The sequence below is a fragment of the Canis aureus genome, chromosome 3, assembly GCF_053574225.1.
Source record: "Canis aureus isolate CA01 chromosome 3, VMU_Caureus_v.1.0, whole genome shotgun sequence".
Lineage (NCBI taxonomy): Eukaryota > Metazoa > Chordata > Mammalia > Carnivora > Canidae > Canis > Canis aureus.
In genome coordinates, this window is record NC_135613.1 from 24,891,585 (window position 1) to 24,913,514 (window position 21,930).

The following is a 21,930-nucleotide window of genomic DNA, read 5'->3' on the forward strand; positions in this document are numbered from 1 at the left end:
AAATTACTGATTTTCATTCTGGATTTAAAGTACTGCACACTGCCGAAGGCTCCTTCAGCCCCCTCCCTTTACCACCTTTCCAAATGTCCTAAATGCCCAGGAATCCAAATCAGCAAAGGCATCATCTTACTGCACAGGCCTTTGCCCATGGGATTAAAACACAATCGACAACAAAAACACACCATCAACCACAGTCCATGTAGACCTCAGGCTGAACAGGAGAGTGTAAACTCAAACCAGTACAGAGCAAGCACCCACATGCCCTGGTTGATTGAACAATTTAATGATGCCAGAGTCCTGGGTGCTGCTCACCCCTAAAGAGCCGCAGGACCTGGTGGGTTCCTATATCTTCCTTGCCTGCTGTGCACAGACAAGCAGCAGCGTGCTCCTCCCATGAACGGCTGTGAGCAGGGGAGCACAGGCTGGCTCTTCAGGGACCTATGCGGTGCTGTGGCTTTCCTATTAAGTATACACTTTCCAGGTTGATTCAAACACATTCACAGAGATGGCAATGTCCTGCTGCACTCACAGTGGAGCCCTCAAGTGCCTTCTGGGGACCACATTGAGCTATTCAGGACCACCATCTCTGGGGGGTCAAATACGGCCCAACAAAATCTCCCCAAAGTGTTCACAGCAGTTTTATTCGTAACTACCAAAATCTAGAGTCAGCCCAGATGTCCTTCAGTGGGTGAAGGGTTAAAGTGTGGTCCACGCACAGCACAGAATGGTAGGTACACAGCAATGAGAAGGAAAGAGCTACTGACACACAGCAAGGACTTGGACAGACATGGACAGACAGAACCATGCGGAGCAAAGACAGACAGACACTCCCCGCAGGTTACATTCACACAGCTCCATTTATAGGACATTCTCAGGTGACAAAACTCTAGAAGGGAAGGACAGATCAGGGGTTGCCAGGATCGCAGGTGTGGTTATAAATGGAGAGCAGGAGGATCCCGGTGGCGATGTGCATCCACCATCCAGGAAAACGGGGGCGTCTCAGACCTGTGGACCATGTCCCTATAACGTCTTGGCTGTGACAGCATACTGCAGTTCTGAAAATGTTACCAGGAAAGAAACCAGGCAAAGCATACAAGGGATCGCTCTGTATTTTCTTACAGCATTATGAATCTACAATGATCTCAATTTTTTTTTTAAGTCTAAGATTGGCCATTTCATATGGTCTGACCTAGTATTAGCTCAGTTCACTTAAACCTCACAACTCCCTAAAGTAGAGATCCTTATAACCAAGGCTATAGATGAGAGGTCTGAGGCCCTGCAAGGGGTCCCATGTGAAACGGTCGGGCCAGCACTGGCTCCAGAGTCAGTCACTGTCCCTGAAGTTGGACACATGAATTAAAAGGCACATGGAGTTCTCCTTACAGGTTAAAAAAATCTTCTTAAAATGGGGGTACCCGAGTGGCTTAGTTGGGGAAGCGTCTGACTTCAGCTTAGATCATGATCTTGAGGTCTTGGGATTCAGCCCCAGAGTCAGACTCTGCACTCAGCAGGAAGTCTACTCATCCCTCTGCCCCTCACTCTCCTCATGCTCGTTCTCTCTCTCTCTCTCTCTCTAAAATACATAAATAATATATTTACCAAAAAAAAAAATTCATTACATTCTTAAAATGTAACCTTGGAGAACTTAAGTAGGACACAGCCCTCAGATCTGGCCTTACCTATTTTAAAGTTCTCCTTCAGGGCAGGTAGGACAAACTGAATTCTACCTATACTCAGAGCTACCAACATACTCCCCTGATGGCGTCTCCCGCTTCACTCTGCTGTGGGGCCAGCGCCACCTGCCATCTCAGGTTGGGGCTATCGGCCTGGCCTTGACTGCCTTCCAGGAAACAAGCAGGGGGACCACTAGGATTTTTTGCTTTAGGATGGGTGCTATTTGTTACTGCCTTATTTGCTAGATTGGTAGTCAGAGCCAGCTCAAAGTAATGAAAGCACTTAGCAGATGGCAGATACAAAGGTAAGGTTGGCCAAGACACCACTAGGAAAAGGAATGCCCCTCACAGAGCTTCCGTCCTCGGTTCAGATGCAGAACAAGGGAAGAAAGAAACAGAAAAAAACTGATGTCCCAGGACAATTCTCTTTACATCCCTTATCAGAAGAAAGTGCAAAGTGAATCAATGCAGAATGCAAACAAAGTAGGTGGTTTGCCCCCACGCCCTCAGCTCTGGACAATGGTGCAGGCAGTAATCAACACCACATCCCAACTCACCAAGGTCCAGGGAGAACAGTCTGAAACTCACACTGCTAAATCCAAGGAAATGACAGAAAATGAGTTTTTTAAATAAACAGATACAAAGCCATAAAGGAAATCAGAAAGGGAAATTCTGTAGACCAGAGACTGGGAAATTCTTGAAAATCAGGAGGATAGAAGCATGAAATCAAACCAGAGAAAGTACTGGGAACATGCCTTGAAAATAGGCCCCTCACAACCACAGCAAATGGACAGGGCTGGGGTGGGCCAAACTAGCTGTCTCATCCCCGGCAGAAGTAATCCAGATTCCACCACCAACCCATCACCCAGTGCTGACTCTCAAGAGCAAGTCCACAGGCTCCTCAGCACCCTCAAGACGATGCACACATGTGTGCGCACACACACACACACACGTTGAAATCCTGATTAACAAGGGCATCAAACAACTTTTCTGAGGGTCTACATCAGGAAATAGTACCAGTACCTCCAGCTCTTAGCAAAGTCATGGAATTCCAAATCAGCATCATGCTCTAAGGGCAAAACTCAAAAGAAACATGAATATGCTGTTATCTGCTCGTCTTTTGGAATGCATTGCTGACCTCACCATTTTATGATGGGGCCAGGGGCACTGGAAATACAAAGATAACAGGAATCAGGGCGGTTACTGTTCCACTTCATTGGTGTGAAGCTCCAACAAAACGATTGCTGATTTATTTGCAATCTCACACAACACTTATCTGCTCTATTGCTACAAAATGAACAACCTGAGGACAGACTACAGGACACTGGGTACCAGCTTCCCTTCTGTTAAACAGCAACTCAGAATCAGACAGAGCTCCCCTTATTTCACACAAGTGCTCTTTGCAGTGACAGAGCTTAAGAGAAGAGACGAGCCAACCACACCAGGTACACAGATGGGAAACCCAAAGCCACCCTCCAGCAGACACAGCGTAAGCTTGAACTCAAGAAGGCTGTCCAGCTAGAAAACTCACTTTGAAAAAAGGAATATAAAACCGAAAGGATATACAAGACACTGTTGGAGCAAATAAATGAGCAAAGCGAGCAAGGTTACAGGATATAAGATCAATATACAAAATTTGGTTGTATTTCTAATCACTATCAATGAAAAATCTAAAAAGGAAATAGGGCAACACCATTTACAACAACATCAAAAAGAATGAAGTATTTATGGATACATTTACCCGAAAGAGGTGGAAAACTTGCACATTGAAAACTACAACATACTGCTGAAACAAACTCAAGAAGATCTACATAAGAGGAAAAAAATCCCATGTTCATAACCCCAGGACCTAATGTTAAGATGGCAGCACTCCCCAAAGAGATTGACAGATTCTGACCGAATTATAAATGCTTTCCTTTCAACATCCTATCTACTGCAACTCACAGAACTACAAAAGTTTTCCAGGGTCTTTTTTTTTTTTCCCTAAAAGGGTGATTTTTCAAGTACTAGAGAAACATCCCTCAGACTATCACCCTATAAAACAAGGAGATTAAGATTTGAGAATCCCTAAACCACTTTAAATTATAAAAGTTTAAGATTCCTCAGCGTGAAACATAACATTGTTTCCCTTAAGAATACACCCCTTTCAGGGTGCCTGGCTAGATCAGAAGGTAGAGCATGCCACTCTTGATCTCCAGGTTATGAGTTCTAGTGGCACGCTGGGTATACAGATTACTTAAAATCTTTTTAAAAATACTCCCTTTTCCCTAAATGTACTCTTTTCATTGAGAATATGAACCCACAGCAGTACTTTGTACAGTTTAACCTCTAAAATGCAATGAAGGGGATCCCTGGGTGGCTCAACGGTTTGGCGCCTGCCTTTGGCCCAGGGCGCGATCCTGGAGTCCCGGGATCGAGTCCCATGTCGGGCTCCCAGCATGGAGCCTGCTTCTCCCTCTGCCTCTCTCTCTCTCTCTATCATAAATGAGTAAATAAAAAATCTTTAAAAAAATAAAATAAAATAAAATAAAATGAAACAATGTAAGGGGGGAGGGCGGTAAAGAAGGACTTCCAGCCCCCAAGAACTGAAGCAGAAGCAGGCAAGTCTGAGCTGTGACATTCCAGCATTCTGCTGAGTGTGTCCTGTCAAGAGGACAAAGCTCAGGAAGTGTGTGTGGGACAAATGACTTATTATCAGGTGCTCTGCACTGCAAGCCCTACCCCACCCAGCCCTGTGGGGTGTGTCCAGTACCTTGAAGCAGTATATCTCCTGATGCCCAGCCAACAGGAATGAAAGGAATATCCCCAGAACCAACTCAGTTGCTTTCTTAAAACAAACAAAAGGGAATTTACTCTTTATATATCTTTTCCAATTCCTCCCTGGAAACCATCCTGTTAGTTTGTGATGACTGTACTTACGCACCTCGACTTTCTCTCCCATCACAAATGGAGGCCCTGCACCTGCTGGGAGTGGGTGAGGAACAGCAACAAGAAGCCACACACCAGCAAGTCCTTAGAGCCCCATCCAAGGTTTTCAGCAAAGCCTTCCTGGCCCGCAGAGTTCATGTCACCTTCAACACAATCTCTAATTCCAGGAACTCCCACTTTAAGTCTGCTTCCTGGTTAGGAACTGTTTTTACAGATTCTCAAGTAGCAACAATGAAGTACAGAAGACAAAAGCAAGCTGGCCGGAGGACATGCGACCCCACAGACAGCTGCACTTCTGTGTTGTCTGCATGAGCTCTGAGGCATTTCAATGTCTGGAAAGGTTGTGGCACAGGATGGTGGCCCCAACCAGCCCCTGCAGGTCCCCACCACTAACCTCTGTGATGTCCCCCGAGCACCTCACTAACCCTCATGACAACCCTCCCGTAACAGGAAGGGGTAAGAAATCAGGTTCTGAAAGTCTGAATCATATGCCTCAAAATTAGGATCACACTTGGGGCTGTAGTGCTATCACACACACCAGGCACCTGCCATGCCTTCACAGCTCCTGGAGAGAGTCCTCCACAACCTGAAATATTGACATCATGCCAGCACCTATGAGGACCTCACTCACACCTTCAACACCCAGGCCAGTTTCTGTTCATCCTCCATCTACTCCAGAATGTAGCTGATGCTAACCCCACCCAGCCTCTCAGCAGCATCACCCTACCACTGACCCCCTTCCCCAGGGTTCTCTCGGGCAGTCTTAGCTTCTCTTGCTGACTCTACTTCCACTTTGTTCCACAAGCTAGATCTCCCTCCTCCACTTCCTCCTTAAATGGCATTTCCTACATGCTCGCTCTGGGCAATCTTATCTGCCTCTAATAACCATGCTGTTAGATCCCTCCCATTTCTCCAACTCAGAGTTCCCCAGTGAACTCACAAAGTCCAACTATGTAAGAGACACACCTGCAGCCACACATACCTTGCACACGTGGACCTCTACCTTGATTGTGACTGCTGTATTCTCTGCCCTGGTTTAGAGTACCACTGTCTAGAAATCCTCCAAGCCAGAAACCTGTTGTCCTTTTCTCTCTCATGATCAAAAGCCATCTGACAAGTTCTGTCAATTCCAGCTTCTGAACACACTCTCCTCCTTACTGCCCTAACTCCTCCTAAATGAGCAGAATCTCCATTATTTTTTCACTTATGTTATCATGACTTCATTATCTCTACCTCCAATCAAACACACCAACCAACCCATTCACCATATTGCTGAGAAGTGAACTTGGCATGTCTGATTCTCATCTCTCGAGCCTGGTATGGGGTAGAGGGACTGGGCTAACGAGGACTATGCTACTCTTCAAATTTCAAACCCAGAGTAAGAGATATTTTACATCATGATCCAAGACACACACACATGCAAATACACAAGTGAAGGTAAGGCTTCCCAAGACAACACTGCCCTCACTCTGTGCAAAGTACCCCAGTGTTTTCTACTACATCCTAGGCTGCCTGTTGGTTGTGGCTGGTTTTTAAAGTGGGTGCCGCCCACCAAGTAGATCTCACAACCCATCAGTGTGGCAACCCGCTAATGGAAAGCCACAGGAACACAGGCTTTGAATGATGCTGTCCTGGGCTGCCTCCTTAGCAATTTCAAACACCTCCCAGTTTCTGGAAAACAAAGTGTTTCACTCAGAGGAAGCTCCCTCCTCCCCTCTGTACCTGGGCAAGTCCCTGTTCATCCCTCAGCATCATACCTTAGTCCTGACTTCCTGACACTGCCAGTATTCTCCAGCTTTCCTAGAGTGGACAGGTACTGTTCCAGCTTTTTATATCATGCTGTCATCCTAGGAAACCTTCCCCAAATGCCCCTCCGATTCATGCTGCAGCATGACCATTAAGCACTGAGGCCCAATACTACACTCAGGTCTCACAGCACATACACAAACCCAAGACCCACTGTAGAGGAAAGCCTGCCTTCAGAGCTCTCAGGACACATAATCTGCTGGTAAACTGTTAAGCTGGAAGCAAGGCTGCCTCCCAGGGGAGCAGGGCCACAACAGGCTTCTACCCTTTGCATCAGAATCTGTGCCCATTCCAGGCAGCTCACACACATTCTTTGACACACATGAAAATTCATCTCAAATAAACACAGTTGACAGACAAAATCAATGAGAAATTAAGAATACAAAAAGGAAGAAGGCTTCCCATCCAGAACATTTCACTGTAAGATCCAGCTGAGTGAGTGGCCGTGCCTGGTCACCCCGACATCCAGATAATTCATTCTGACACAGCTGGTTCCTCAGAGTTCTCTGATTCTGCATCATCTATAAATCAGTTCACTTCTATATGTCTCCATCTTCTCCTTTCCAGAGTTACCACTTCCTGACAGTGCAGAAACACCTCTGTGTGCAAGGTTCCCTCCACCCTACTGCTATCTACAAAGCTCTCAAAATATATTACTACTAAATGGAAAAGAAATACAACTCACTAGTTCCAGTTCAAGTGAGATGAAGCTCTCAAGTTCAGAGCCCCCTCAAGGAGCCACGAGGGAAAGAGACAGAGACAAGTGAGGTGGGCAGGTGCTCAGCCTGCAAGGACAGCACAGGAACAAACTGGGGAAAGAGCCCCATAAATGAACAGGCTACACCCGGGGCAGCACCACTCCCTGGCTCTTTTTCCTCCACCCACAGTGGCTGAGGGGAGAGACCCACACAGGACCTGGCCTCCAAACACAGAAGCTTCCCAGGATTTAAGACCCCCACTGCCCTGTCCTACTCACTAGATGGAAACCAACAGCCCAAACTTCAAACAGGCCAACAGGCAGCCGAGGCAGAATGCAGCTGCACAGGAGACATTTGCTAAGTCCCAAAGACAGAAACCACCATTATTTGTCTCCTTTGTGTCTCCACCCCAGAGATACTTCAGTCCGTGTGCCCAGGGGTGAGGATGGTAAAATGTTATTTTTGTGAAATGTATCCCAAGCACATCTAATACATAATCACTGATCTCATCCCACTTTCTGACCCAAACCCCCAATTATGCAGTTGTGGAAACAATCACCAGAAAACACTGTCCCTTAAACTTGAGAATTCTTGTTACCCTTCCCTCCAAAATAAGTTGAAGAGGCCTCGTTTGAGGAAGAGGCCAGAGAAATGACAAGATCCCACAGAAGCCCTGTAAGGCAGGAGTAGCAGGGCGTAGGAGGGGCCAGCATTCCCCCAGCGGGGTGCCCGCAGGTTCACATGACAACGTGAAGGCACAGGCTGCTGGTCTACTGACCAGGCTGCCCCCCAAATCCCATGACAGAGGTCTCCTCAGCCCAAATCTGCTCTGCAGGACAGGATCAAACCCTTCTGTATTCAAGGTCGGAACGTGAACAGGCAAAATCAGACTCATACGGCTGCACCACATACATGATTTCTGAGGAGTAGAATCAAAAATCTTCCAGATTCTGGTGATCATTAATGTGGGAGTTATCTACCAGGGTTTGGGGAGGTCCTCATCCTGAAGATTGCAGCAATGTGCAAGAATGAAGGAGCTGCAGGGGAGGTGCAGGTAAACTCTCAGGTGTGCACAAAGTGTGCCGATTCATGTTCAAGACAGGACATCTGCTGAGAGCCCAGCGTCCACCAACCAACTCACAGTTCATCACCCCTTCCAAAAACCAACATGCTTTCAGTGCTGTCAGTTCAAGGAATAATGTGTCTGTCTCCCTTCAATTTCTATATTTAATTCAATACACTAGCAATGCTCTTCATGTACAAATCTCCTCAAATTTCCTGAAGGACAACTGTGTTCTAACACAGCTAAACTGTTACAATGATGTGTTTTGCTGCCAAGCAGAGAGACACTGGCACATCCACACATACCCTCCCACCAAATAAACAGGAGACACCGAAAGCAAAGGAGGAAATTTTCCATTTTGAAAAGTAAATTTTTCTTCTATTAAAACATGAAAATTCAAGTTTCTTCCCTGTTAGATAAATCCTCATTAACAAGAGAAATTTCAATAGAAAAAGATACAGCGGGGCACCTGGGTGGCTCAGTGGTTGAGCATCTGCCTTCGGCCCAGGGCGTGATCCAGGGATCTTGGGATTGAGTCCTGCATCAGGCTCCCTGCATGGAGCCTGCTTCTCCCTCTGCCTGTGTCTCTGCCTCTCTCTGTGTCTCTCATGAATAAATAAATAAAATATTAAAAAAAGAAAAAAGAAAAAGATACAGCTTTCTAGCAATAAGTATTAAACAGGAACCTCAGATAATGGCTGCCTTGGGTGTTAAGAGAGAACAGAGCAGGACAGTCACCGAGCAAGAGTCTAAAACTAAAGCAGCTGAAAGGGAGGGACTGAAATTGAGACCCAGATGCATGAGCTTCAGGGCAGCCCAAGCCTTCTTTCTAGAGCTACTACCATCAGAGTATTCCTATCAGTGGACTCCCTTCAGAAGTAGAACAAAGAATTATTTTCAACACTGACAACTAAGTGTAGGATACTTGCAAATGAGACAACACTGACCACATATTTGTTTCAATGAAATGATTATAATTATCTTAAGTAATTAGCAAATTGTCAATTGTGACATCCCGAAATAAGAGTTAAATAATAGTACTCCTTTAAAAAGAAGTTATGTTTTACCCTTAGGTGGACTAACTGAACAAAATTCTGAATGTAATGCACATTTATTAATCAAATTTTTTTTAAGATTTTATTTCTTCATGAGACAGAGAGAGAGAGAGAGAGAGGCAGAGACAGAGGCAGGCTCCATGCAGGGAGCCCGATGTGGTACTCAATCTCAGATCACGCCCTGAGCCAAAGGCAGACGCTCAACCGCCAAGCCACCCAGATGTCCCTTATTAATCATATCTTAAAAGAGATGGGGAGGAGAGGAATGGAAAGTGGGGAAGCTCAAAGTAATTTCATTTAAACCAAAGATGGTAATAGTGGGTAAACTGAGTTCTTGCCCCCAATCTCCTGAAAGGTGACTCCCAAGAAAAGAGTACTATCAACAAAACGAACACCTACCCAAACCTAACTCAACTTGCGTGTTACCATTTTCAAAACAGTAATATAATTAGAGGGGCGCCTGGGTGGCTCAGTGGGTGAAGCGTCTGCCTTCAGCTCGGGCCATGATCCCGGGTCCTGCTCAGTGGGGAGTCTGTTCCTCCTCCTGCTCGTGCACGCTCGCGCACTCTCTCTTTCTCTCCTTCTAAGTAAATAAAATCTTTAGAAAAAAATAAAATACAGGGATGCCTGGGCGGCTCAGCCATTGAGCATCTGCCTTCGGTTCAGGGCATGATCCCGAGGTCCTTTGATCAAGTCCCACATTGGGCTCCCTGCGAGGAGCCTGCTTCTCCCTCTGCCTGTGTCTCTGCCTCTCTGTCTCTCATGAATAAATAAAAATCATAAATAAATAAATAAATAAATAAATGGAATGGAATGGAATGGAATGGAATGGAATGGAATGAAATGAAATGAAAAATAAAAAACACTGGTCAAATATTTTTTTCCTAAAGAACTGTCCATTTATAAATTGAGTGGGAGACAGGACACAACTCTTATTCCATGACCTAAAGAAAATGCTTATCAATCTATCCCACAACAGAGAATAAAAGTGAAAGGCTGCAGAAAATCTTTTAACTATACACCCAAAAAATGGAACACAGTTTTGCCTTCAACACCTGATTCCTTCCCTCTGACGTTTGCAACAACCAGTAGGGCCACAGAGGCTGGCACTGGCCTCCTGCAGCACCCCTGCTCCATGCTGTGGACTTCACCTACACCTCTTCCTCCTCCTGCTCTTCATTCCTCCCCAACCCTCAAACAGCCCCCCAAATCTTGTACCTCAAGTCTGGCATCTCTCATGAGATCCCCACTCCCTCGACACACCTCCAACAAGGGTGTATCCAGCTGGCGTGTCAAGGTCACACACTCAGACCCAGGCCTCCCCAACTCCCTGTCCTGGCCACACCTCCATGCCTCCAGTACGTTCACTTCCCCTCTGTGCCCTCTGTACCCTCCTGCAATCTGCCACAGCACTGCACCATCGTGCTGTGGCCTGTGTACTTTCCTGAAGGTCAACATAAAGCAAGCTAAGACCAGAGACCACAGACTCTGATGGCTGGGGCCAAAATTCTAACCCTGCCACTGTATTTACTGGCAATGACTTGCATACATTTTTACAGCCTGTAACATCCTTAATTTTCTCATCTGTAGAAAAAGAAGTTCTTGGACACAACACGTAAAAGGAATATACACAATGCAACTGCATTTCTGGATACCAGCAACAATCAGTTATAACATATAATGAAGACAGGTGACAGTGTCACAAGGATGGATGGGCTGAAGAGTCCTGACACACTTCAAGCACAGCAGGAGACATGGTTCAGGACAGGTTGCACTGCAGGTCAGCTAGCAAAGAGCACTCTACTCAGTAGATGAGGCCTGGCCAACTGGCCAACTGCTACCTACCTGGGAAACTGTGAACACTCCTTATTTCACACCATACACAAAAACCAATGTGGGATAGATTAAAGGCAAAAGTACATAACTTTCAGAAAGCACAGGAAGCTATCTTTATGTCCTTAGGATAGGGAAAAATTGCTTAACCAAGAACTAATGGGTCACGATGCACAGTTTGGAAGACACTGTCCTACAAGTTGGCACAGTCCCTTCAAAAGGATTCATATTTCACTCATCGAGTGGAAGAGTGTTTTCTAGTCATCTTAATGGTAAGTATCACAACAGATTACATTTTTTTTATTATTTATTTTAGTAACCTCTACTCCCAATGTGGGGCTCAAACCCACAACCTCGAGATCAAGAGTTGCGCTGCATGCTCTTCCGACCCAAGTGCCCCTCACAACAGAATATTATCATAATGCATCAAATGACTCTTCCTTTCACAGATGATTTCTCTGTGGCAGACAATGCTGTTTTATGACATTTTACCCACCATAGAACTTACAAAATTAGAGTCCATCCTCTCAAACCTTGCTGCTTTATCAATTCAGTTTATTCAATATTCTAAATCCTATGCTGTCATTTCAACAATCTTCACAGAGACACCACCAGAAGTAGATTCCATCTCAAGAAATCACTTTCTTTCCTCCCTCATTAGAAGCAACTTTTCATCTGTTCAAGTTTTATCACAAGGTTGCAGCAATTCGGGCCCATCTTCAGGCTCCATTTCTAATTCTAGTTCTCCTGTTTCCACCACATCTGCAGCTACTTCCCCCACTCAAATCTTGAATCGCTCAAAATCCATGAAAACATTTATCTTGCTGCCCATCCCCATCAGAGCTCATGGATGACCAGGTGTACTGTCAATGAGCAGTAATATTTCTGAAAGGAATTTTTTTTTCTGAGCAGCAGGTCTCAACAGTGGGCTTAAACTATTCAGTAAACCATGTTGTAAACAGATGTGCTGTCATCCAGATTTCACTGTTCCATTTATAGAGTACAGCTCCTAAAGGCCCCAGGATTTGGGGAATGGTCAATGAGCACTGGCTTCAACTTCAAGTCACCAGCTGTATTAGCCCCTCACAAGAAAGTCAGCCTGTCCTCTGAAGCTTGGAAACCAGGCACTGACCTCCCCTCTAGCTGTGACAGTCCTAGATAGCATCTTCTTCCAAAGAAGGCTATTTTGTCAACCGTGGAAATCTGTTCAGTGTAGCCACCTTCAGCAATGATCTCCCCCAGGATCTTCTATACCACTTGCTGAAGCTTCTACATCAGCACTTTCTACATCACCATGCACTTTTGTTACAGAGATGTTCCCCAGGATCTTCTACATCACTTGCTGTAGCTTCTACATCAGCATATGCACTTTCTTCTACATCACCATGTGCTTTTATGTTACAGAGACAGCTTCTTTCCTTAGACCTCATGAACCAGCCTCTCCTAGGTTTAAACTTTACCTCCATCTGCAACTTCCTCACCTCCCTCCACCTTCAGGGAACCCAAGAGTCAGGGCCTTGCCCTGGACTAGGCTCTACCTTATGGGAATGTAGTGGCTGATTCAAGCTTTTATCCAGACCACTAAAACGTTCTCCTATCAGCAATAAGGCTGTTTTGCTTTCCTATCATTTGTGTGTTCACCAGAGTGGCAATTTTAATTTCCTTCAGGAACTTCTACTTTGCATTCAACACTTAACTGTTTGGTGCAAAAAGCTGTTTTTGACCCATCTTGTCTTTTGACATGCCTTTCTAACTAGGCTTAGTCATTTCTAGCTTTTTATCCAAAATGAGACATAGGAGATTCTTCCTCTCACTTAAACCTTTAGGGGCCATTGTAGCTATTTACTGGGCTAATTTCAATATTATTGTGTCTCAGGAAATAAGAATGCCTAAGGAGAGGGAGAGAGATGGGGGACAGGGGGGTTGGTGGAGCTGTCAGAACACACACAGCATTTATCAATTAAGTTCACCAACTTCTATGGGTACGGTTTCTGGCACCCCAAAACAATCACAACAGTAAGATCAAAGACTACTGATCACAGATCACCACAAGAAAAAAACATGAAAAAGTTTTGAAATATTGCAAAAATTATCAAAATGTGACAGAGACACAAGTGGGCAAATGCTGTTAGAAACATGGCGGGCGGGGGGGGGGGGTGGGCTTCTCCTCTATTGCCCCTCCCTCTGCTCCTGCTCTCTCGCTCACTCTCTCAAATAAAATCTTTGAAAGGAAGGGGGAGCCTGAGTGGCTCAGTGGTTGAGCATCTGCCTTCAGCTCAGGGTGGGATCCTGGGGTCCTGGGATAGTCTCACATCAGGCTCCTCTGGGACACTGCCTCTCCCTCTGCCTATGTCTCTGATGAATAAATGAATAAAATCTAGGAAAGGAAAAGGAAAAATTTTTTTTAAAATGGCACTGGTAGATGTGCTCTACACAGGTTAGCCAAAACCTTCAATTTCTACCAAACACAGTATCTCCAACTACAATAGACAAAGCATGCCTGTATATATAAACTTAAAAGCCAGCAACATTCAGTTAATAGTTTTACTTCTAAGGGGATAAAATCAAACATGGCCTAAAAACTGCACCGAATGAAAAAAAAAAAAAAAAAAAGCAAGTAACAAAGTTCTCCATGTAAAACAGGATTTAGGCATATGCATGAAAAATTAATGGAAAATACAACGTGATATTTAAGATGAAACTGAAAAATACAGGGAACAGCCTCAGCAACAAAGACTGTGAATATAACCGCACAGTCAACAAAGAAATGCCTGTTATATTCTGTACCTACACAGTTCACAGGCAACACCAAAGGTGTTCTAAACAAATCTCTGTAAACCTTAGACCCCTGTAAAATGTTTCCATTCTAAATGATCACATATGGACCTGGCTGCGAGCTAAATGCTAACAAACAGAACTCTTTTAGGGTCTAGACTGGATGGCCAGCCTCCAGAAAGGAAGGCTCCACTGCACTCCATACACAGCTTTCTGAACACCCTACCCACATCAGATGGCATTTTGTTTCTCCTCGGTCTGGGAGCTGAGCCACAGTTACCATTTTAACTCCATGATCCATGACTTTACTCTCATGAGGAGACTGCAGAGGGAAGGACTGCATGCCATGGGCAAGGTCTACAACAGTCTCCCTCACTTCTAGCATTGGGTCCCACACCATTCTCCCTGCCTCTTTTTACTCTCTGTTCTTCAAGGGGACAAACAATGCAATGATTCAAACCAACAGGCTTCCTGCGAAGAATTCAGCATGCTGTTACTGAACAATGAACATCTTACAAATATATTCGTATAAAATGTCAGCGTTCCCACAGGGGTGGAGTAAATATAACAGTAGAGCCACGACAAGAGAACCACCAGACAATGCCAAGTACTAACTGAGGGCCAAAAAAAGTCTCCGCCCCAGCCATGTGGGCACAGCCCCCAAGAGGGCTACAGACACTCCTGGCCCCATTCAGCAGGGGGCAGAACAAGGGGACAACCTCCTCCAGGAGCTGAGAGCTGCACCCAGCCAGTCAGGCGAGAAAAGAGAAGAAATCCATATGACCCAATAATAGGCACACTTGCGACTGTGTTGTAATGTGTGTACTGTAGGCATCTTGGTATGCCTATGTATGTTGAAGCAAAAGGAGAAGAGTTTATTTTAGATCACAGTTAAAATAATAAGTAAGTTTCCTACACTATGTATGTGCTAAAGCTCCCTGGGGGGAGACGCCCTAAAATATTTAAATGAATTTTCATTCTGAAGAGACTAAAGAAATTCTCAAAACAGACTATATTACACAGACGTTTTTTTTCAGACCCTGCAAATCTAAGGGCAGAATATATTCTGCCATCCAATTACAGATGCAGTAAAAAAAAAAAAAAAAATTCAATTTCAAAAAAAAAAAGTCAAAGATGTACAAACTTGAATTGAAAAAATTAAACCTACCCTGCATAATTAAACACAGGCCTCATGCTGCAATCTTCGTAACCTAGTGTTGCCATAGTGACCCCACAGCGGCACCAGCCAATTATAGCCACTCACAGAAAGCTGCCTTCCTGGGTTCTTGGTAAAAACCTTTTCCTCAAGTCATCCAAGATCTGAGCCTGACAGTACATTTGTTGGCAGATTTCAAAACAATCTATTCTAGTTAAACAACTAAAAATTAAGGGTCTAAAAGGTAAAAAGTCTTGCACTGGAAGCAAAATCAAGATCAGTTGTGACCAAGATCCTAGAAATACACTTCCTCAAAGTAAGAAACATTAACTCACCACCATGTGGAGAGTCGGACAGGTCTTAAAGAGTCCTTGGTGCGTACAAGTGCAGGAATCACCAAGGACAGGAGCCAAACCAGCATTAACACATGAGGGGAGGGAGAAAGCCCAGCAAAGGCAGGGGTGACACCCACAGGTGTGGCACCTTGGGAAACACACCAGGTGATGTCTATACCCTCCTCACCAAGAACTTGCACCCGGTATTCTACACTATCTTCTACACCGTTTAAAACATAATTAAAAAACATGTTTTGGGATGTGATGGAGTAGTACCTATCTAGGTCACACTTGGGAAGCTCTGTCTCAAAAAGCTGCCTATTAACAAGAGATTAAGATTCTTCATTTCCCCAGAGTTTTGCTCGAAAGTGATCCCAAGTAAAGAAAATTCCGTCACCTTCTCTCTAGAAACAGCTTATCCAGACATATTGCTTTTGTCTGTTTCCATCTTTGTCTCTCAATTCCTTTAAGTTCTAAGCCAAAACAAATCCATTTTTTTACCTAGCTGGCCTGTGTCTTTCAGGAATATTTTAACATGTCTAAGACTCACTTCCTAGACAAGCGTGCAAGTGTCTCAAGGAGGAGATGTGCACAAACATCCAGGCTGGTTCCCAATACAACAGGAATGCTCACAGCAAGACATCCCTGAGCTGCTTCCAGCAGCCTCCACATGCCCCACCCCTACCATCCAGCCCCTCAGGCCACTGTTCTGGACAGCCTCCAGCTGTAACCAGCACTCCTTCCAACTGGCTGTTACTGTCGCTGCCACTGTTATGGAGCACTTCACCACAACATCCAGTCTCTCTGTCTCTTTCATTAGAAAGACAAATATGAATGTTTCCTCTAGCCAGGAAATGTGTCAAACATGAAATATTTGAAATGAGACCTGTTCTGACTCAGCAAAGACAGACAGGTACCTGTACTCCAGGGCATCGGGTGCCCTGCAGCCAGTGAGGAGGTGAAAAACACACAAACACCCCTCCCCTAGCACCACCCTATGTGAGAGTCAACACACAGGTGTGGAAGAATGCCTGCCACACACCCTCCCTGCCTACCTCACATGGAAAATTCTTTAAGCAATACCCTCCCCACCCAGAGGCTACCAAGCCTGTTAAGCACTTTCAACCAGGTTTTGCAAGCAAGAGAAATAAATAAATTTATTAGGGAGAGTGCTTATGGGGAACATTCCTTTTTACATGAGAAGATACACAAATGGAATGAATTGAGGGGAAAAGAGCAAAGACCTATTACCCAGACACATTAAGAAGCAAGTCTGCACCTGTGCTGAGGAATGCCCCCCAAGGGCCCAAACGAGTAGAGTGAACCCACTCTGAGAGTGTGAACAGAACTGTGCCAATGTGTAACCACCCTGTAAGAGAAATGTGCAAGGACAAAGCAACCTGTCAAGCTGGACAGGGGGATACATCTGAGGATCAACCACAAAGTTTTAGTAAAACATTCAAACCTATCAAGGGTGGGACAGAAGTTGATGGAAATTTTAAATATTTATCCAATAGGGGTGGCCTGGGTGGCTCAGTCAATTGAGCTTCCAATTCAATTTCAGCTCAGGTCATGATCTCAGAGTTATGAGATCGAGCCCCACTTCTGGCTCCATGCTGGGCATGGAGCCTGCTTAAGATTTTCTTCCCTCCCCCTCTGCACCTCCCCCAAGTCCCTTTTGCTAAAAAATTAAGTAAATAAATACATAAATATGTAAATATCTTTAATTGATAATAACACGTGGATGTTTTACTAAAATAGTTACATAATTTTTGTGCTCCTGCATACAGTAGTAAAAAGACTCAGGATGATAAATATTGCTGTGCAACAAACTGTTCTGAAAACTTCCACATCAGCAGTGAGCCTAGGTGATGGGCATTAAAGAGGGCACACAATGAAATGAGCCCTGAATGTAATACCATATGTTGGCAAACTGAATTTAAAATAAAAAAAAAAAAAAGAAAAGAAAAAAGAAAAAAAGAAAATGCTGTGAGCAAAAGAATTTATCAATAAGAAAATAAGTTTCACAGCCAGAGTATGCTCAAGTGCATGAAAGACCTTTGCTGAGCAAAGCAGCTGAACCTGAATACATTCTTTCTTCAGAGGACCTGTTTTGGGGAGGGGTGCAGGCTGGGATCTGCTGTCAGAATCAGCAGCTTCACCGACCACAGAGGCCCAGACTTTTCCACAATACCTGTCCATCCCTGCACTGCACCTAAAATCTGATTCGACCAAGAGCAGAAGAGCCAAATGGTCTTGGCAAGCACACTATAGCTACTGCCTCTTCTCCCAAAAGCAGGAAAAATAAAATGAGGCCAGTAAAAATGAAACTATTATGGACCACTTCGGGGATTTATTCGTATGTAAGATTACTTTTAAAACTTACAAACAGGGCAGCCTGGGTGGCTCAGCAGTCTAGCGCCACCTTCAGCCCAGGGCGTGATCCCGGAGACCGGGGATAGAGTCCCATGTCGGGCTCCCTGCATGGAGCCTGCTTCTTCCTCTGCCTCTCTCTCTCTCTCATGAATAAATAAATAAAATCTTTAAAAAAAAAAAAAAAAAAAACCAATTAAAACTCTTACAAATAGAAATCAATTATGAAGAGCCAATCAACAGACTCTATTCTGTGCTGTCTTCATGAAGCGCATCAGCGACTGGCCTACAGAGAGCCTCTCAGAATCTTCAGAAGGAAAGGAGCCCACAGAGGGCAAGGTCCCAGGGCTGACAGGGACACACACAGCACCACAGCACTGCTAGACCCTGAGCCACTCAGGTCACATGGCATCTACCATGCAACAAGCACCTAGTCCCGCTGGCCTCCCAGGGAAAGGACAAGGCATGGGTGCACAGGCATGCACTTACTGAAGCCCTGTATCTCCCCACAGCAGGCCCAGCTCAGGGGACGCAACAGTCATGGGCTGATTCCTTCCCAGGCCTTATCTGTGCGGCTTGTGTAAGAGGCAAACAGGCTCACTGCAGAGAAGGCAGCAGAGCTGTTGTAACACAAACACAGAGCTAGCCCTGTGATAGGCAGGTGCGAAGTGCTTTACCAATCTGACCTCAATGAACCTTCACAGCACCTCCACATGGGAGATTCCACCATTCAATGCCCAGCTTTCTCAGCAGATAAGGAGACCCAGACACAGTCTTGCTCTGCAACCTCCCGGCCATACGAGCGGCAGGTTCATGACTGCTTCTCACAACAGGAAGGACAGGCAAGCCTACAGATGCGTCTGCAGCACCCGCAACTAGACTCAGAGTGCAAACTGACGTAGACCACCACCCAAGACACATGTCCTCTGACACAGAGCGGCAAGAACCTCTTTGGGAGAACACAAGGCCATGCAATGACCCAACTGGACCGGAAGTAGGAAAAGGCACTATACAGATGCTGCCACAGATTCTCTTCCTCCAGCCAGGAAAAGCCAAAAAGAGTAACAAGTATTGTCACCAGGGGAAGCAGCCAGCAGAGCAGAGGAGGACTCCAATAGAGAGCGAGATTGTAGCTCAAGTCCTATCAATGACAGCAAATCCAGGCAGCCTCTGTGCCCTCTGGGGAAACTCAGAGACCATGTCCATGGAGTCCTAGATGCTGCCTCTGGAAGCCACCTCCTACCTTCAAGGACGCCACTATCGGCCTCAGACCCTAATCCCCCAACCCCGTCTGGAACCAGTGCCCCCAACCAATAATCCCCTACCTCCTTCAAACTGTCAGGCTGTTTCAGCTGCTGTACACAGGAGAGAACCACCATGACAAACACAACTCCCTGCCTTACATCTGACTTCTTATTGGGATATCCCAGTACCCTTTTGACTAAAATCGTGGAACAGGTTTATTTTTTTAAGCACAGAAGGATTTTTTAAAAGATTAAAAATGAAAGAGATTTTTAAAAGTCTAGCATAGCATGTATGTTCTTTAACTAATAAACAGCAAAGAGAATATAAAGTTTTGTTTGGTTCCTGAACAGGATCTACTTAAAACCACTGCCTTAAGGAACAATGTCTTTTACAATTTTATACTAATTTCAAAAGAGCCTCTTTCTAACTGCATTTCACACAGGATGTAAGAAATCGACGATCAGCTCCTAGGTGTGTTTTCAAAGAACGGGACAGAGAGGTGAGGGGAAACACCAGAGGATCCCCGGCTGCCCAGACACTCCCTGGCGAGCACTGCCCCCACCCCCCCCTTGCCCAGTTCTCTGACTGGGAGGCCTTAATGGAGGCTAGTACAGCACTTAGTATGATTTAGAAACATCTAACACAAGAGCCCTGAACAGACTCCTAAAGCTTGGGACAAAATCATGAGCACTGACAAGAAGGAAAAAGCTTACAACATAAACAGAGATGAGGCTCTGCCTGCCAGGCCTGTGAGAGTTTTGAGGTGAAATCCTGCAATTCTTCTGACAGAACCCCTGTATATACACTGGACATCCCTCAAAACGTGGCACAGGTAAAGCCACTCCAAGCACTCCGTTCCCTGCCCCAACAGCACCCACTGAGCACCTTCCCACTAACACTTTCCTGCTTTCCTGCATGTAGTCGACTTCCCCCTGACTCCACTCCAGAGTCCAGGGACTGCTGCCCATGCCCACGGCTTTCCTCTGACCAGCCATGGAGCTCTGGCTAAGCCACCCTCTCTGCACCCGGGGGAAGGATGGCAGCCTCTCCCTGCTGGGCTGGGTCTCAGTTTAGGCTTCCGTGGAGCAAAGAATGGGAGTACTCAACACAAGGCCCAGCCCACAGTCCAGGCCCCACTGATGAGGACGCTGCAAGAGTCACCCCTCTTATCCCCCAGGCTCGGCCTGTGCCACCTCCACATGAAGGGCATGTCCAGCCATCCAGACACAAACCTCCCCCCTTCAGCCCCTGTATACATCCAGCACCAACAAACACACCTCCCACCCTTGTGGTGGCTCCCCTCACTGTACTTCACTAAGATAGCATCCTTGGGTGGCCCTCCACCTGCAGGTCCGCCAACTCCCCGGTCTTCACTCCCAGGAGATCCCCTGCATGTTGCTAGCTGAGCCAGCATTTCTGAAGGCCAACAACAGGACCTGAGCTGCAGACCATGGTGCGAGCAAAGGTGGTGAGCCAAATTACAGGAGGTTCGTGCAACCTCACAATCTCTCTTCACGCCTCTGTTCCCTCTGGACTCTCTACAACTCTGAGGTAATGCCCCACCCTGTGTCACAAGTGCCGCCTCTTCTTCCTCCTCCTAAACAAGCTGCATGCAGGCCCTCAGCCATCCTCCACAGCTAACCTGTGGAGCTCACCTCACACCTTCCTGGGACTCCATGGACTGTATGCTTCCTAAGGCCAACTCTCCTGACAAAGCCCACCACCTCCCAGCCACCGTGGGACCCTCACCAGCCATCTCTGCCAGGCTCTCCTTTCTACATCTTGTACCACAAAACAAGTTGTACATCTTCACATGTAAAACATCCTATTACATACCAACCAGTACATACTATGAGAATTATTCTGCAATTGGCTCTCTGGCCTCTCTACCATCCCACTGAGGCACCCTGCAGCCCCTACCACCTCCTAAACAGTCACCCAGACTGTCTCTCCCTGCACTGCTCGACCCTTGGTTCCCTTGCACACTTAGGCACTATTCTGTCCATGTGATCAACTCTTAATACACACCACAGAATCCATGTCAGCAGTCCCTTTCCTGATAATGCATGAGGACTGTCCCTGGGCTGAGGTGATCACTCTTTCCTTAGGCCATCACTCTGCCTTATGTTCACTTTTTTTTTTTTTTAAAGATTTTATTTATTTATCCATAGACACAGAGAGAGAGAGGCAGAGACACAGGCAGAGGGAGAAGCAGGCTCCACGCAGGGAGCCCAACGTGGGACTCGATCCCAAGTCTCCAGGATCACACCCTGGGCTGCAGGCGGCACCAAACCGCTGCGCCACAGGGGCTGCCCTTTTTTTTTTTTTAAAGATTTTATTTATATGCCTTATGTTCACTTCTGTGACATGTCTAACATCACCTAACATTTCATCTATCATACAAATGTTACCATTCCCCCATGACAGTGCCATGTCATGTGAAAGCTGGTCACATGAGCCTCTGCTTCTCTCAACTATTCCGAAGGAAGTGGCTATTTCCTCTTGCTTCGGTGGCAGTCCCAGCTGTGACAGGCACTCTTCAGTTATAAAGCAAAGATGCATTTGTTAACAGGGATCATCCTTTTTAGGCTCCATAACGCACCCAGTTGTTGCTTTGCAAGAAATACAGAACTGCGGGGATCCCTGGGTGGCACAGCAGTTTAGCGCCTGCCTTTGGCCCAGGGCGCGATCCTGGAGACCCGGGATCAAATCCCACATCGGGCTCCTGGTGCACGGAGCCTGCTTCTCCCTCTGCCTGTGCCTCTGCCTCTGTGTGTGTGTGTGTGTGTGACTATCATAAATAAATAAAAATTAAAAAAAAAAAAAAAAGACATACAGAACTGCCTTCATTTGACCAGGGCCAACCATGTATCTCACTGACGGGAATCAAGCACTGTGCACACAAGAGCTTTCCATTTCAAGGTTCAATCTCAGTGTAATTTTTCAAAAGACGTTCGAACATCAATTGCACTTAAGATTTTTAGTACCAA

General features: G+C 45.8%; 1 protein-coding gene across 10 annotated transcripts in view; it reads right to left on the reverse strand.

The window, feature by feature from the left end:
• ANKRD11 (ankyrin repeat domain 11) overlaps positions 1 to 21,930 on the reverse strand; it is a 190,755-nt gene that overhangs the window by 119,354 nt on the left and 49,471 nt on the right. The gene's annotated exons all lie outside the window — the stretch shown is intronic.